The 13,907-nt window shown below is 38.3% G+C and overlaps 2 pseudogenes across 2 annotated transcripts; one reads left to right on the forward strand and one right to left on the reverse strand.

Annotated features, from left to right (window-relative positions):
- Window positions 1–3,571: 3,571 nt before the first annotated feature.
- Window positions 3,572–4,684, forward strand: AT1G40141 (annotated as a pseudogene; the record flags this gene model as incomplete). Its single annotated transcript has 1 exon — window positions 3,572–4,684.
- Window positions 4,685–8,467, reverse strand: AT1G40143 (annotated as a pseudogene; the record flags this gene model as incomplete). The annotated part of the gene is made up of 1 exon: window positions 4,685–8,467.
- Window positions 8,468–13,907: the final 5,440 nt, after the last annotated feature.

Genomic DNA, 13,907 nt, shown 5'->3' on the forward strand with positions numbered 1-13,907 from the left:
TCATATTTCACTCCGAAATGCTAACCAAGATTCTTCTTGCTTCTTAAAATATTATAGTATATTTGCTCCTAAACACTAAACCTAAACTCTACACCATAAATCCCAAAACCTAAAATCTTACCCCTAAACCCGAAAACCCTAAACCCTAAACCCTAAACTCTGAACCCTAAATCCTAAACCCTAAACCCTAAACCATAAACTCTTAACCCTAAACCCTTAAACCTAAACCCTTAAACCTAAACCCTAAAACCTAAAATCTTACCCCTAAACCCTAAACCCTAAACAATAAACTCTTAACCCTAAACCCTTAAACCTAAATCCTAAACCCTAAACCCTTAAATCTAAACCCTAAACCCTAAACCATAGATCCCAAACTTTAAAACCTAAATTCAATCATACACATTACATCTACTCATATTTCACTCCGAAATGCTAACCCAAATTCTTCTTGCTCTTCAAAGCTTTGATGGTGTAGCCTAAGTCCGTATGATTTTTGGTTTTGGATCTTCTAACAGGGAAAGATAAATTTAGGTTCATAGCCCTGGTTGTGGTTTTAGCCCTAAAACTCAATCATCCACCTATCATCTTGAGATATTTGATTCTAAAACGCTTACAAAGATTGTGCTTACTTTTTAAAGTATATTTGCTCCTCAACACTAAACCTAAAACCTTAAACCATAAACATAAAGCCTACACCCTAAACTAAAAATCCAAAACCCTAAACCCTAAACCCAAAACCCTAAACCCTAAACCCTAAACTCTTAACCCTAAACCCTTAAAACTAAACCCAAAACCATAGTCCCCAAACTTTATAACCAAAATCCTACTTTAGCTTCTGGAAGCTGGTTGCGGTTCTAGTTCTTATGCTCAATGATACACAAAGCATCTAGTCATAATTGATACAAATCCACTAGCAAAGCTTCTTCTTTATTCCCAAAGCTTTGATGGTGAAGCCAAAATTCTTTTGAGTTTTTGGTGTTTTGAATCGTTTAACAAGGACGCACTACTTTACTTTTTGAGATCTGGTTGAGGTTCTAGTTTTCTATTCAATCATACACATCTAATGTAGTCATATTTCACTCTGAAACGCTAACCAAGATTCTTCTTGCTTCTTAAAATATTATAGTATATTTGCTCCTAAACACTAAACCTAAACTCTACACCATAAATCCCAAAACCTAAAATCTTACCCCTAAACCCTAAACCCTAAACAATAAACTCTTAACTCTAAACCCTTAATCCTAAATCCTAAACCCTAAACCCTTAAATCTAAACCCTAAACCCTAAACCATAGATCCCAAACTTTAAAACCTAAATCCTACTTTAGGCTTCCGGAATCCGGTTACGGTTCTAGTTCTTATGCTCAATGATAGACAAAGCATCTAGTCATATTTGACTACAAATCCGCTAACCAAGCTTATTCTTGATTCTCAAAGCTTTGATAGTGAAGCCGAAATCTTATGAGTTTTTGGTTTTGAACAGTTTAACAAGGAAGCACTACTTTACTTTTCGGGATCTGGTTGAGGTTCTAGTTTTATATTCAATCATTCACATAACATCTAGTCATATTTAACTCTGAAACGCTAACCTAGATTCTCTTTGCTGCTTAAATTATTAAATATATTTGCTCCTAAACACTAAACATAAACCCTACACCCTAAATCCCAAACCCTAAAATCTAATCCCTAAACCCTAAACCCTAACGCTAAACCTTAAACCCTAAACCCTAACTCTAAACCCTAAACCGTACACCCTAAACCTTAAAACCTAAAGCCTAAACGCAAAAACTTAACCTTAAACCTTAAACCCTGAATCCAACTTTAACTTCCGGGTTCTTATTGCGTTTCTAGTTTTTATACTGAATGATAAACAAAACATCAAGTCAATTTGGACTACAAAAACACAAACCAAGCTTCTTCATGATTCTCAAAGCTTTGATGGTGAACCTGAAGTTCTTAACAGTTTTTGGTTTTGAACCGTATAACAAGGAAGCACTACTTTACTCTTCGGGATCTCGTTGAGGTTCTAGTTTCATATTCAATCATACACATGACATCTACTCATATTTCACTCCGAAATGCTAACCCAGATTCTTCTTGCTCTTCAAAGCTTTGATGTTGTAGCCTAGGTCCGTATGATTTTTGGTTTTGGATCTTCTAATAGGGAAAGATAAATTTAGGTTCATAGCCCTAGTTGTGGTTTTAGCCCTAAAACTCAATCATCCACCTATGATCTTGAGATATTTGATTCCAAAATGCTTACAAAGATGGTGCTTACTTTTTTAAAGTATATTTGCTCATCAACACTAAACCTAAAACCTTAAACCCTAAACATAAATCCTACAACCTAAACTAAAAATCCAAAACCCTAAAACCTAAACCCAAAACCCAAAACCCTAAACTCTTAACCCTAAACCCTTAAACCTAAACCCAAAACCATAGTCCCCAAACTTTATAACCAAAATCCTACTTTAGCTTCTGGAAGCCTATTGCGGTTCTAGTTCTTATGCTCAACGATACACAAAGCATCTAGTCATATTTGGCTATAAATCCGCTAACCAAGCCACTTCTTGATTCTCAAAGCTTTGATGGTGAAGTCAAAGATCTTATGAGTTTTTGGTTTTTAATCGTATAATAAGGAAGCACTACTTTACTTTTCGGGATCTCATTAAGGTTTCAGTTTTATATTCAATCATACACATGACATCTACTCATATTTCACTCCGAAAAGCTAACCCATATTCTTCTTGCTCTTCAAAGCTTTGATGGTTTAGCGTAAGTCCGTATGATTTTTGGTTTTGGATTTTCTAACAGGGAAAGATAAATTTAGGTTCATAGCCCTAGTTGTGGTTTTAGCCCTAAAACTTAATCATCCACCTATCATCTTGAGATATTTGATTCCAAAACGCTTACAAAGATTGTACTTAGTTTTTAAAGTATATTTGTTCCTCAACACTAAACCTAAAACCTTAAACCCTAAACATAAATCCTACACCCTAAACTAAAAATCCAAAACCCTAAAACCTAAACCCAAAACCCAAAACCCTAAACCCTAAACTCTTAACCAGAAACCCTTAAACCTAAACCCAAAACCATAGTCCCCAAACTTTATAACCAAAATCCTACTTTAGCTTCTGGAAGCCTATTGCGGTTCTAGTTCTTATGCTCAACGATACACAAAGCATCTAGTCATATTTGGCTATAAATCCGCTAACCAAGCCACTTCTTGATTCTCAAAGCTTTGATGGTGAAGTCAAAGATCTTATGAGTTTTTGGTTTTTAATCGTATAATAAGGAAGCACTACTTTACTTTTCGGGATCTCATTGAGGTTCTAGTTTTATATTCAATCATACACATGACATCTAGTCATATTTCACTCTGAAACGCTAACCAAGATTCTTCTTGCTTCTCTAAGTATCATGCTATATTTGATCCTAAACACTAAACCAAAACTCTACACCCTAAATCCCAAAACCTAAAATCCAACCCCTAAACCCTAACCCTTGAACCCTAAATCCTAAACCCGAAACCATACACCCTAAACCATAAACTCTTACCCGTAAACCCTTAAAACTATGTGCAGAACCAAGGAGGTTACAACAAAGGTTTCAACAACTTCATGGAGAACCATCCCAATTTGTCTTACAGAAGTACAAATGTTGCAAACCCGCAGGACCAAGTCTACCCTTCACAGCAGCAGAATTAACCCAAACCCTTTGTTCCATACAACCAAGGTCAGGGTTATGTTCCTAAGCAGCAGTATCAGGGCAACTATCAGCAGCAACTTCCACCACCTGGGTTCACACAACAGCAACAACAACCAGCTTCAACAACTCCTGATTCAGACTTGAAGAACATGTTACAGCAGATTCTCCATGGACAAGCTGCAGGTGCAATGGATCTCGCTAAAAAGATGGCAGAAATCCACAACAAGGTTGATTGCACTTTCAACGATCTGAATATCAAACTTGAGGCACTTACCTCTAAGGTCAGATACATGGAAGGACAAACAGCATCAACTTCTGTTCCAAAAGTAACAGGACTTCCAGGAAAGTCCATATAGAACCCGAAGGAATACGCCACTACTCACGCTATCACCATCTGTCATGATCGAGAGCTACCTACTTGACATGTCTCCACATCAATCACCGAGGACATTGATGTTCAGGACGGGGAGGCTTCTACTCATATTGAAATTTCAGTTGTTGGACTCGACCATTCAGCTGGATCCCGTTTTCAAACTCAGTCCAACCTAGACGAGAAAGCATCCATCATTGAGAGGATGGTGAAACGATTCAAGCCAGCACCATTACCTTCACGTGCTCTTCCATGGAAATTCAGGAAAGCATGGATAGAAAGATACAACTCTCTTATAGAGAAGCAGCTTGATGAGATGGAAGCGGTGATGCCTCTAATAGAAGTTCTCAACCTGATCCCGGATCCTCACAAAGATGTGAGAAAGTCAATTCTGGAAAGGATCAAGATTTATCAAGATTCAAAAGACGAATGTGATGCTAATCCGTCTAGGACCACTGTTAAGAGGAGTGTTCAAGAAAAACTGGAAGATCCTGGAACTTTCATTCTACCATGTTCCAATGGTCAATTGGTTTTCAGCAATTGTCTATGTGATTTGGGAGCTTCAGTAAGCTTAATGCCACTCTCCGTGGCAAGGAAGCTGGAATTCTTTGATAGACAAAATTTCGCGCTAACGATTCTCATTTTCCTAGCTTGCCATTTGTTCTTTGGGAGCTCGCCTGTAACGATGTAATGCTTTATTGGCCCCCTCCAATCAGCCCCCCAATCTTTAGCCGGAATTTGGTTAATTTCGTGAAACACTCGAGGTTCTGGTTCGGGATGTTCATTTGGTGCTAGTACATCCTCGTCAACCCACAGTTCAGTTTCAGCTTCAATTGTAGGGCTAGGAGTGATTTCTTCAATTAGTTCGATCCCAATATCTTCCTGCACAGCAGACTTAGGTACAGTTGTTTCTTTTCACTTTCGCTTTTTGACAGGTGGTAATTCAACAGTAGGTTCGCCACGATCTCGGGCTGCAGCTCGGAATCTTGTGACTACGAATGCCCCCTTTTCTTCCTTAATGCTCCTTTCCGAAATACACTCTATTGGAATGATTCTTCTAACTTCGGGATCGGATGTTGATGTTAGGGCCGTGAACGCATCTGTGGTAGTGTTTTCTCCCCGTGGTATGAGAATGAATTCGAATTTCCTAAAATTTTTAGCCAAGTCTTTGACCACTTCAAGATATGCCTCCATTCGTGAGTCTTTTGCTTCATAATCACCATTGAATTGGTTAACAACCAGTTGCGAATCACAGTAGGCGACCACTTCATTGGCCCCAACTCCCTGTGCCAACCTAAGTCCAGCGATTAATGCTTCGTACTCTGCTTCATTATTAGATGCGGTGAATAACAAGCAAAATGACTATTCAAGGATTTCCGAAGTGGGAGATTCTAACTTGATTCCCACCCCGGATCCATTCTTTGATGAGGATCCATCAACATGTAGCTTCCAAGTCTGGTTTTGCGACTGTTCCTTCTCTCCGGGTACCGGTAATTCTGTTAAAAAATCGGCTAGGACCTGAGCTTTCATGGCGACTCGGTTCTTGTACCCTATATCATATTCACTTAACTCCACCGCCCATTTTGCTAATCTACCGGACTGGTTCGGACTATGGAGAATAGTCCGAAGTGGCTGATTGGATAATACTTCGATTGGATGGGATTGAAAATAAGGACGAAGTTTTCGAGCGGAAGTTACTACTGCAAGTGCAAGCTTCTCCATCATTGTGTATCTGGTTTCAGGGTTCGTCATGGATTTACTTATGTAATAAATTGGTTTTTGTTCCCCCCGGTCTTCTCGGATTAGGACTCCGCTAACTGCATGGTTAGAAACTGAGACGTATAGATAGAGTTTTTCGTCTACCTCTGGTTTGTTCAGTACAGGTGACGAAGTTAGATACGCTTTTAGCTGTCTGAATGCTTCCTCACACTTCTCATCCCAAAGAAATACTTTGTTACCCTTTAAGATTTGATAAAAGAGTAAAGATTTATCGGTCGACCTTGAAATAAAACGATTCAATGCTGCAATCCGACTGGTTAATCGTTGTACTTCCTTGAAATTCTTCGGAGACGGCATGTTGAGAAAAGCGTTGATTTGGTTTGGGTTTGCCTCAATTCCTCTTTTCGTGACAATGTAGCCGAGAAATTCCTTGGATGGGACTCCAAACGTGCACTTCGCCGGATTTAACTTCATTTGATATTGGTTAAGAATCACGAAACACTCTTCCAGATGCTTTACGTGGTCTTCCTTTTTCAACGACTTAACCAGCATATCATCGATGTAGACTTCCATTGTTTTTCCTAGATGCTCGTTGAACATCTTGTTTACCAACCGTTGATAAGTTGGTCCTGCATTCTTCAATCCGAATGGCATAACTTTGTAACAATAGATACCCCTATCCGTGATAAATGAAGTTTTCTCTTAATCTTCCGGATTCATCATGATTTGGTTATATCCCGAAAAGGCATCCATGAAGGATAACAATTCATTCCCGGCGGTTGACTCCACAAGACGATCTATGTGTGGGAGTGGGAAACTCTCTTCCGGACAAGCTTTGTTGAGATCTGTAAAGTCGATGCACACTCTATCCTTTCCATTCTTCTTTTTGACTACAACGGTGTTTGCTAACAATTCTGGATATTGTACCTCCCTTATAGATCCAATTTTCAGAAGTTTATCCACTTCGTCGTTTACTGCTTTAGCTCTCTCCACTCCGAGTTTTCTTCTTTTTGTTTCACCTGTTTGAAACTCGGGTCTACTTTTAACTCGTGACAAATTATATTTGGATCTATGCCAGGCATATCTGCTGCCGACCAGGCAAATAATTTCTTGTTCCTTTTTAACAGCTCAATCAAGGCTTCCTTTACTTCGCCCGATAAAGTAGCTCCGATTCGGACTTTTTGATCTAGTTTATCTGCTTCTAGAATTACTTCGATCACGACATCATCTACTTTATGCCCGCTAGGAAATCTTGGGATCACTCCTTTCTTTGCGGGTTTCATTAATTGTTATTGAATTTTTAATCGGTGGCTAGCTAAATAACAAGTTCTCGAAGCTTCTTGATCTCCCCGAATTGTTTCCACTCCACTCGGAGTTGGGAATTTGAGGCACTGGTGATAAGTAGAAGGGACCGCTTTCATTTGATAGATCCACGGAGTTCCAAGAATGATGTTATAGGCTGCTGGTTTATCGAACACGACAAAATCCACAATCTTCGAGGTCTTTCCAGCCAAAACTGGTAGCTTGATAGTTCCGAGAGACATTGCCTATTCACTTGTAAAAGCCACTAAGGGTGATGGAGGTCCTACCACGTTCGCCTTGCTTATCCCCATCCTTTCCAAAGTGATAAGAAAAATTAAGTCTACCAAACTGCCAATATCAATGAGGATCCTTGACACTTCGAAGTTAGCAACATCCAACGTAATTACGAGCGCATCATCATGAGGTCTTTCGAGATGTTGCGTCTCCATCTCCTCGAACAATATCGAAGTGCCTTGAAAATCTACCTCTTCACTTAAGCTTGATTTCAAATGAACGTTGCGTCTATGCTTCTTGATTGCACTGATGGAGTTACGGTAGAGTTTAGACCCTCCAAGAATTACATTGATTTTACCCTTTGAAGTTCTTGGTTCCTCTTCGCCCGCCGGCCTTGGTCTTTTAGAATTTTGAGTCTCTAGATTATCCGTTGATTCATATTATTGCTTGATGAAATTCTCCATGTTGAATTTTGAGATATCTCCAATGGCCCATAATTCTGCGAGATGCCTCTTAAGGACACTGCAGTCTTTGGTCAGATGTCCACTGTCTCGGTGTATATCGCAGTACGAGCTTTCATCTCGGACCCAGGTGTTCGACCTTCCTTTCCCCTGAAAATGCTTTTCGACGTTGTTATTGAATGGTTGCGAACCAAACTTCCTTGGTCCCTGATTCTCCCGAGGTTCGAACTTCTTGGGCGGAAAAGTGATCGGTGGTTTTGCTTGCTTATTTCTTTTTGCGAAACTTTCTTTTTCATCTTCGACTTCCATCCAATTATTCGCTCGAAATAGTGCGTCTTGAATAGTATCAGGTTTGTGAAGTATCAGATCTTCCTTAAACCTCGAATCATGCCATAATCCCTTTCGAAGAGCAGACAGAGCCGATTGTTGTGAGATTCTTGGGAGCTTTGAAAGCACGTTTTTGAATTTGGTAATGAAAGTCCGAAGTGTCTCATTTCGCCCTTGAGATAGATTCCAGAAGTCGGTGTCCGAAATGCTCTTATCCAATAGAATTGAGTATTGTTTTAAAAATACTGCCGATACTTCGTTGAAATTACTGATCGATCCTGGTTCCAATTGAGTGAACCACATCAGGGCTTGCCCACACAGATTTTTGGAGAAAAGTTTGCAATACCCTGCGTCTTCATCGGCTTCGTTTAGGTCAACTCGCCCAGCGGCTATCAGAAAGGCTGCGAGATAACCTTTCGGATCTTCCAAACTATTATATGGTTCTAAGTTGAGTTTTCGAGAATCTCTGATTCTCAAACTCGCAATTCGCGGAGTGAACGGTGTTCGCCTAGCTTCCTCGATAACTCGGTTGATATCCGGCTCCGAGCTTGTAGCTTGGTGGAATCTCGTCCTCATTTCTTTTAACTCCCGGCTTACTTCTTTCATGGTTTCGAGTTGGTCGAAGTTTTCCTGCTCGTGCTGGTCACTGAACTGGTTATCGTCTTCAGGATGTGTTTCTCCATCTTCTGGTTGATTCTCTGCGTTTGTACCATCCGGGGTCGTTTGGTCACTTGTTGCATTTCGCGGAAGGGAATTTGGGGATCCGAAGATAGTTCTCCGAACTCTAGAATTTCCTGCATTTAAAGAACGGACACGAGACTGAATGGTACTAACATTTTGGCTGAGTGATACCTGGGTTGTTTGCAATGTTTCAACGGTTTTTTCCACGCTTGAGGGTTTTGGCTATCGAAGCGTTGGTAGCATCCTCTCCAGACATTGCGGATCACTTCTGGTATGTAATGCACAGAAAAAATTTGATGACTCAAGAATCCTCCGTCCCCACAGACGGCGCCAAAATGTGGATGTCGAATTCACACTCAAGTATTTATTTACTTAGTGGGAAGGATTATTCTTGAGGACAAATATACTAGAAAATAAATGGATGATTATAGAGAAAACTATGAGTATTGTAAAAGAAAGTGTATAGCTAATTTGCACCAAGAAATGCGTGTGTCTTTACATGATCTTTGGCTCACAATATATACCCAAAGAATACATTTAATTCTTATTTAATCTCAATCATTCTATCTTAAACGCATCCGTTTCCAATCTTCGAATTAATTATTTGAACGTTTAAATTTGAATCCACTCTGGGCCTTCCTGACTTCACCTTTCGGCCCATTCGGCCTCTTCAATCCGAGTAATCTTGACTTCGATTCTTCCCTCACTTCGCAGGTCAGCACCTCATCCACACTCTCACTTCGAGGAAACTTGTGGGCCTTTTATCTTATGGGCTTCTTTTACCCACATAGCAATCTTTGGCCGGATCCGAGCCCATGGTGCGGGATCCGACACCAACAGTTGAGGTTCTAGTTTCATATTTAATCATACACATAACATCTAGTCATATTTAACTCTGAAACGCTAACCTATATTCTTTTTGCTTCTTATAGTATATATTTGCCACTAAACCTAAACTCTACACCATAAATCCCAAAACCTAAAATCTAACCCCTAAACCCTAAATCTTAAACCCTAAACCCTAAATCTTAAACCCTAAACCCTAAACCCTAAACCCTAAACCCATAACTTTAAAACCTAAACCCTACTTTAGCATCCAGAATCCAGTTGCGGTTCTAGTTCTTATACTCAATGATACACAAAGCATCTAGTCATAATTGACTACAAATACGCTAACCAAGCTTCTTGATTCTCAAAGCTTTGATGGAGAAGCCGAAGTTCTAATGAGTTTTTGGTTTTGAATTGTACAATAGGGAAACAATACTTTACCTTTCGAGATCTAGTTAAGGTTCTAGTTTTATATTTAATCATACACATGATACCACGTAGTCATATTTCACTCTGAAACGCAAACCAAGATTTTTCTAGCTTCTTAAAATATTATAATATATTTGCTCCTAAACACTAAACATAAACCCTACACCCTAAATCCCAAACCCTAAAATCTTATCCCTACTTTAACTTCCTGGTTCTTATTCCGTTTCTAGTTTTTATACTAAATGATAAACAAAACATCAAGTCAATTTGGACTACAAAAACACAAACCAAGCTTCTTCATGATTCTCAAAGCTTTGATGGTAAACCCGAAGTTCTTAACAGTTTTTGGTTTTGAATCGTATAACAAGGAAGCACTACTTTACTCTTCTGGATCTCGTTGAGGTTCTAGTTTTATATCCAATCATACACATAACATCTACTCATATTTCACTCCAAAAATGCTAAACCTAAACTCTACACCTTAAATCCCAAAACCTGAAATCCTACCCCTAAACCCTAACCCCTGAACCCTAAATCCAAAACCCAAAACCGTCAACCCTAAACCATAAAATCTTAACCCTAAACCCTTAAACCTAAACCCTAAACCATAGATCCCAAACTTTAAAACCTAAATCCTACTTTAGGCTTCCAGAATCCGGTTGCAGTTTTAGTTCTTATGCTCAATGATAAACAAAGCATCTAGTCATATTTGACTACAAATCCGCTAACAAAGCTTCTTCTTAATTCCCAAAGCTTTGATGGTGAAGCCGAAATTCTTATGAGTTTTTGGTGTTTTGAATCGTTTAACTAGGAAGCACTACTTTACTTTTCGAGATCTGGTTGAAGTTCTAGTTTTCTATTTAATCATACACATGACATGCAGTCATATTTCACTCTAATCATTGCTAACCAAGATTCTTCTTGCTTCTTAAAATATATAGTATATTTGCTCCTAAACACTAAACCTAAACTTTACACCATAAATCCCAAAACCTAAAATCTAACCCCTAAACCCGAAAACCCTAAACCCTAAACCCTAAACCCTAAACCCTAAACCCTAAACCATAAACCCTAAACCCTAAACTCTTCACCCAAAACCCTTAAACCTAAACACTAAACCCTAAACCATAGACCCCAACTTTAAAACCTAAATCCTACTTTAGCTTCCGAAATCCGGTTGCGGTTCTAGTTCTTATACTCATTGATACACAATGCATCTAGTCATATTTGACTCCAAATCCGCTAACCAAGCTTCTTGATTCTCAAAGCTTTTGATGGTGAAGCCGAAGTTCTTATGAGTTTTTGGTTTTGACTCATACAATAGGGAAACAATACTTTACCTTTCAGGATCTGGTTGAGGTTCTAGTTTTCTATTCAATCATACCCATGAAATGTAGTAATACTTCACTTCGAAATGCTAACCAAAATTTTTCTTGCTTCTTAAAGTATTATAGTATATTTGCTCCTAAACACTAAACCTAAACCCTACAATCTAATCCCTAAACCCTAAACCCTAAACCCTAACGCTAAATCTTAAACCGTAAACCCTAATTCTAAACCCTAAACCGTACATACTAAACCTTAAAACCTAAACCCTAACAGCAAAACCTTAACCTTAAACCTTAAACCTTGAATCCAACTTTAAATTCGAGGTTCTTTTTGCGTTTCTAGTTTTTATACTGAATGATAAACAAAACATGAAGTCATATTTGACTACAAAAACACAAACCAAGCTTCTTCTTGATTCTCAAAGCTTTGATGGTGAAGCCAAATTTCTTATGTGTTTTTGGTTTTGAATCGTATAACAAGGAAGCACTACTTTACTTTTTGATATCTCGTTGAGGTTCTAGTTTTATATTCAATCGTACACATGACATTTAGTCATATTTCACTCTGAAACACTAACTAAGATTCTTCTTGCTTCTTAAAGTATCATAGTATATATGATCCTAAACACTAAACCTAAACCCTACACCTTAAATTCCAAAACCTAAAATCAAACCACTAAACCCTAACCCCTGAATCCTAAATCCTAAACCCAAAACCGTAAACCCTAAACCCTAAACAGTTAAACCTAAACCCTAAACCCTAAACCAAAGGTCCCAAACTTTAAAACCTAAATCCTGCTTTAGGCTTCTGGAATCTGGTTGCAGTTCTAGTTCTTATGATCAATGATACACAAAGCATCTAGTCATATTTAACTACAAATCCGCTAACAAAGCTTCTTCTTGATTCCCAAAGTTTTGATGGTGAAGCTGAAGCTCTTCTGAGTTTTTTGGTTTTACCATAAACCCCAACTCTAAACCATAAACCGTACACCCAAAACCTCAAAACCTAAACACTAAACGCAAGACCTTAACCTTAAACCTTACCCTAAATCCTACTTCAACTTCCTGGTTCTTTTTGCGTTTCTAGTTCTTAGACTGGATGATTAACATAACATCAAGTCATATTTGACTACAAAAACACAAACCAAGCTTCTTCTTGATTCTCAAAGCTTTGATGGTGAAGCCGAAGTTCTTATGAGTTTTTTGGTTTTGAATCGTATAACAAGGAAGCACTACTTTATTTTTCGGTATCTCGTAGAGGTTCTAGTTTTATATTCAATCATACACATCACATCTAGTCATATTTCACTCTGAAACGATAACCAAGATTCTTCTTGCTTCTTAAAGTATCATACTATATTTGATCCTAAACACTAAACCTAAACTCTACACCCTAAATCCCAAAACCTAAAATCCAACCCCTAAACCCTAACCCCTGAACCCTAAATCCTAAACCCAAAACCGTAAACCCTAAACCATAAAATCTTAACCTTAAACCCTTAAACCTAAACCCTAAACCCTAGATCCCAAACTTTAAAACCTAAATCCTACTTTAGGCTTCCGGAATCCAGTTGCGGTTCTAGTTCTTATGCTCAATGATACACAAAGCATCTAGTCATATTTGACTACAAATCCGGTAGCAAAGCTTCTTCTTTATTCCCAAAGCTTTGATGGTGAAGACGAAATTCTTATGAGTTTTTGGTGTTTTGAATCGTTTAACAAGGAAGCACTACTTTACTTTTTGAGATCTGGTTGAGTTTCTAGTTTTCTATTCAATCATACACATGACATGTAGTCATATTTCACTCTTTAACTTCCTGGTTCTTTTTGCGTTTCTAGTTCTTAGACTGGATGATTAACATAACATCAAGTCATATTTCACTACAAAAACACAAACCAAGCTTCTTCTTGATTCTCAAAGCTTTGATGGTGAAGCCGAAGTTCTTATGAGTTTTTTGGTTTTGAATCGTATAACAAGGGAGCACAACTTTATTTTTCGGTATCTCGTAGAGGTTCTAGTTTTATATTCAATCATACACATCTCATCTAGTCATATTTCACACTGAAACGATAACCAAGATTCTTCTTGCTTCTTAAAGTATCATACTATATTTGATCCTAAACACTAAACATAAACTCTACACCCTAAATCCCAAAACCTAAAATCCAACCCCTAAACCCTAACCCCTGAACCCTAAATCCTAAACCCAAAACCATAAACCCTAAAACATAAAATCTTAACCTTAAACCCTTAAACCTAAACCCTAAACCCTAGATCCCAAACTTTAAAACCTAAATCCTACTTTAGGCTTCCGGAATCCAGTTGCGGTTCTTGTTCTTATGCTCAATGATACACAAAGCATCTAGTCATATTTGACTACAAATCCGGTAGCAAAGCTTCTTCTTTATTCCCAAAGCTTTGATGGTGAAGACGAAATTCTTATGAGTTTTTGGTGTTTTGAATCGTTTAACAAGGAAGCACTACTTTACTTTTTGAGATCTGGTTGAGGTTCTAGTTTTC

Source organism: Arabidopsis thaliana, assembly GCF_000001735.4.
Source record: "Arabidopsis thaliana chromosome 1 sequence".
Classification (NCBI taxonomy): domain Eukaryota; kingdom Viridiplantae; phylum Streptophyta; class Magnoliopsida; order Brassicales; family Brassicaceae; genus Arabidopsis; species Arabidopsis thaliana.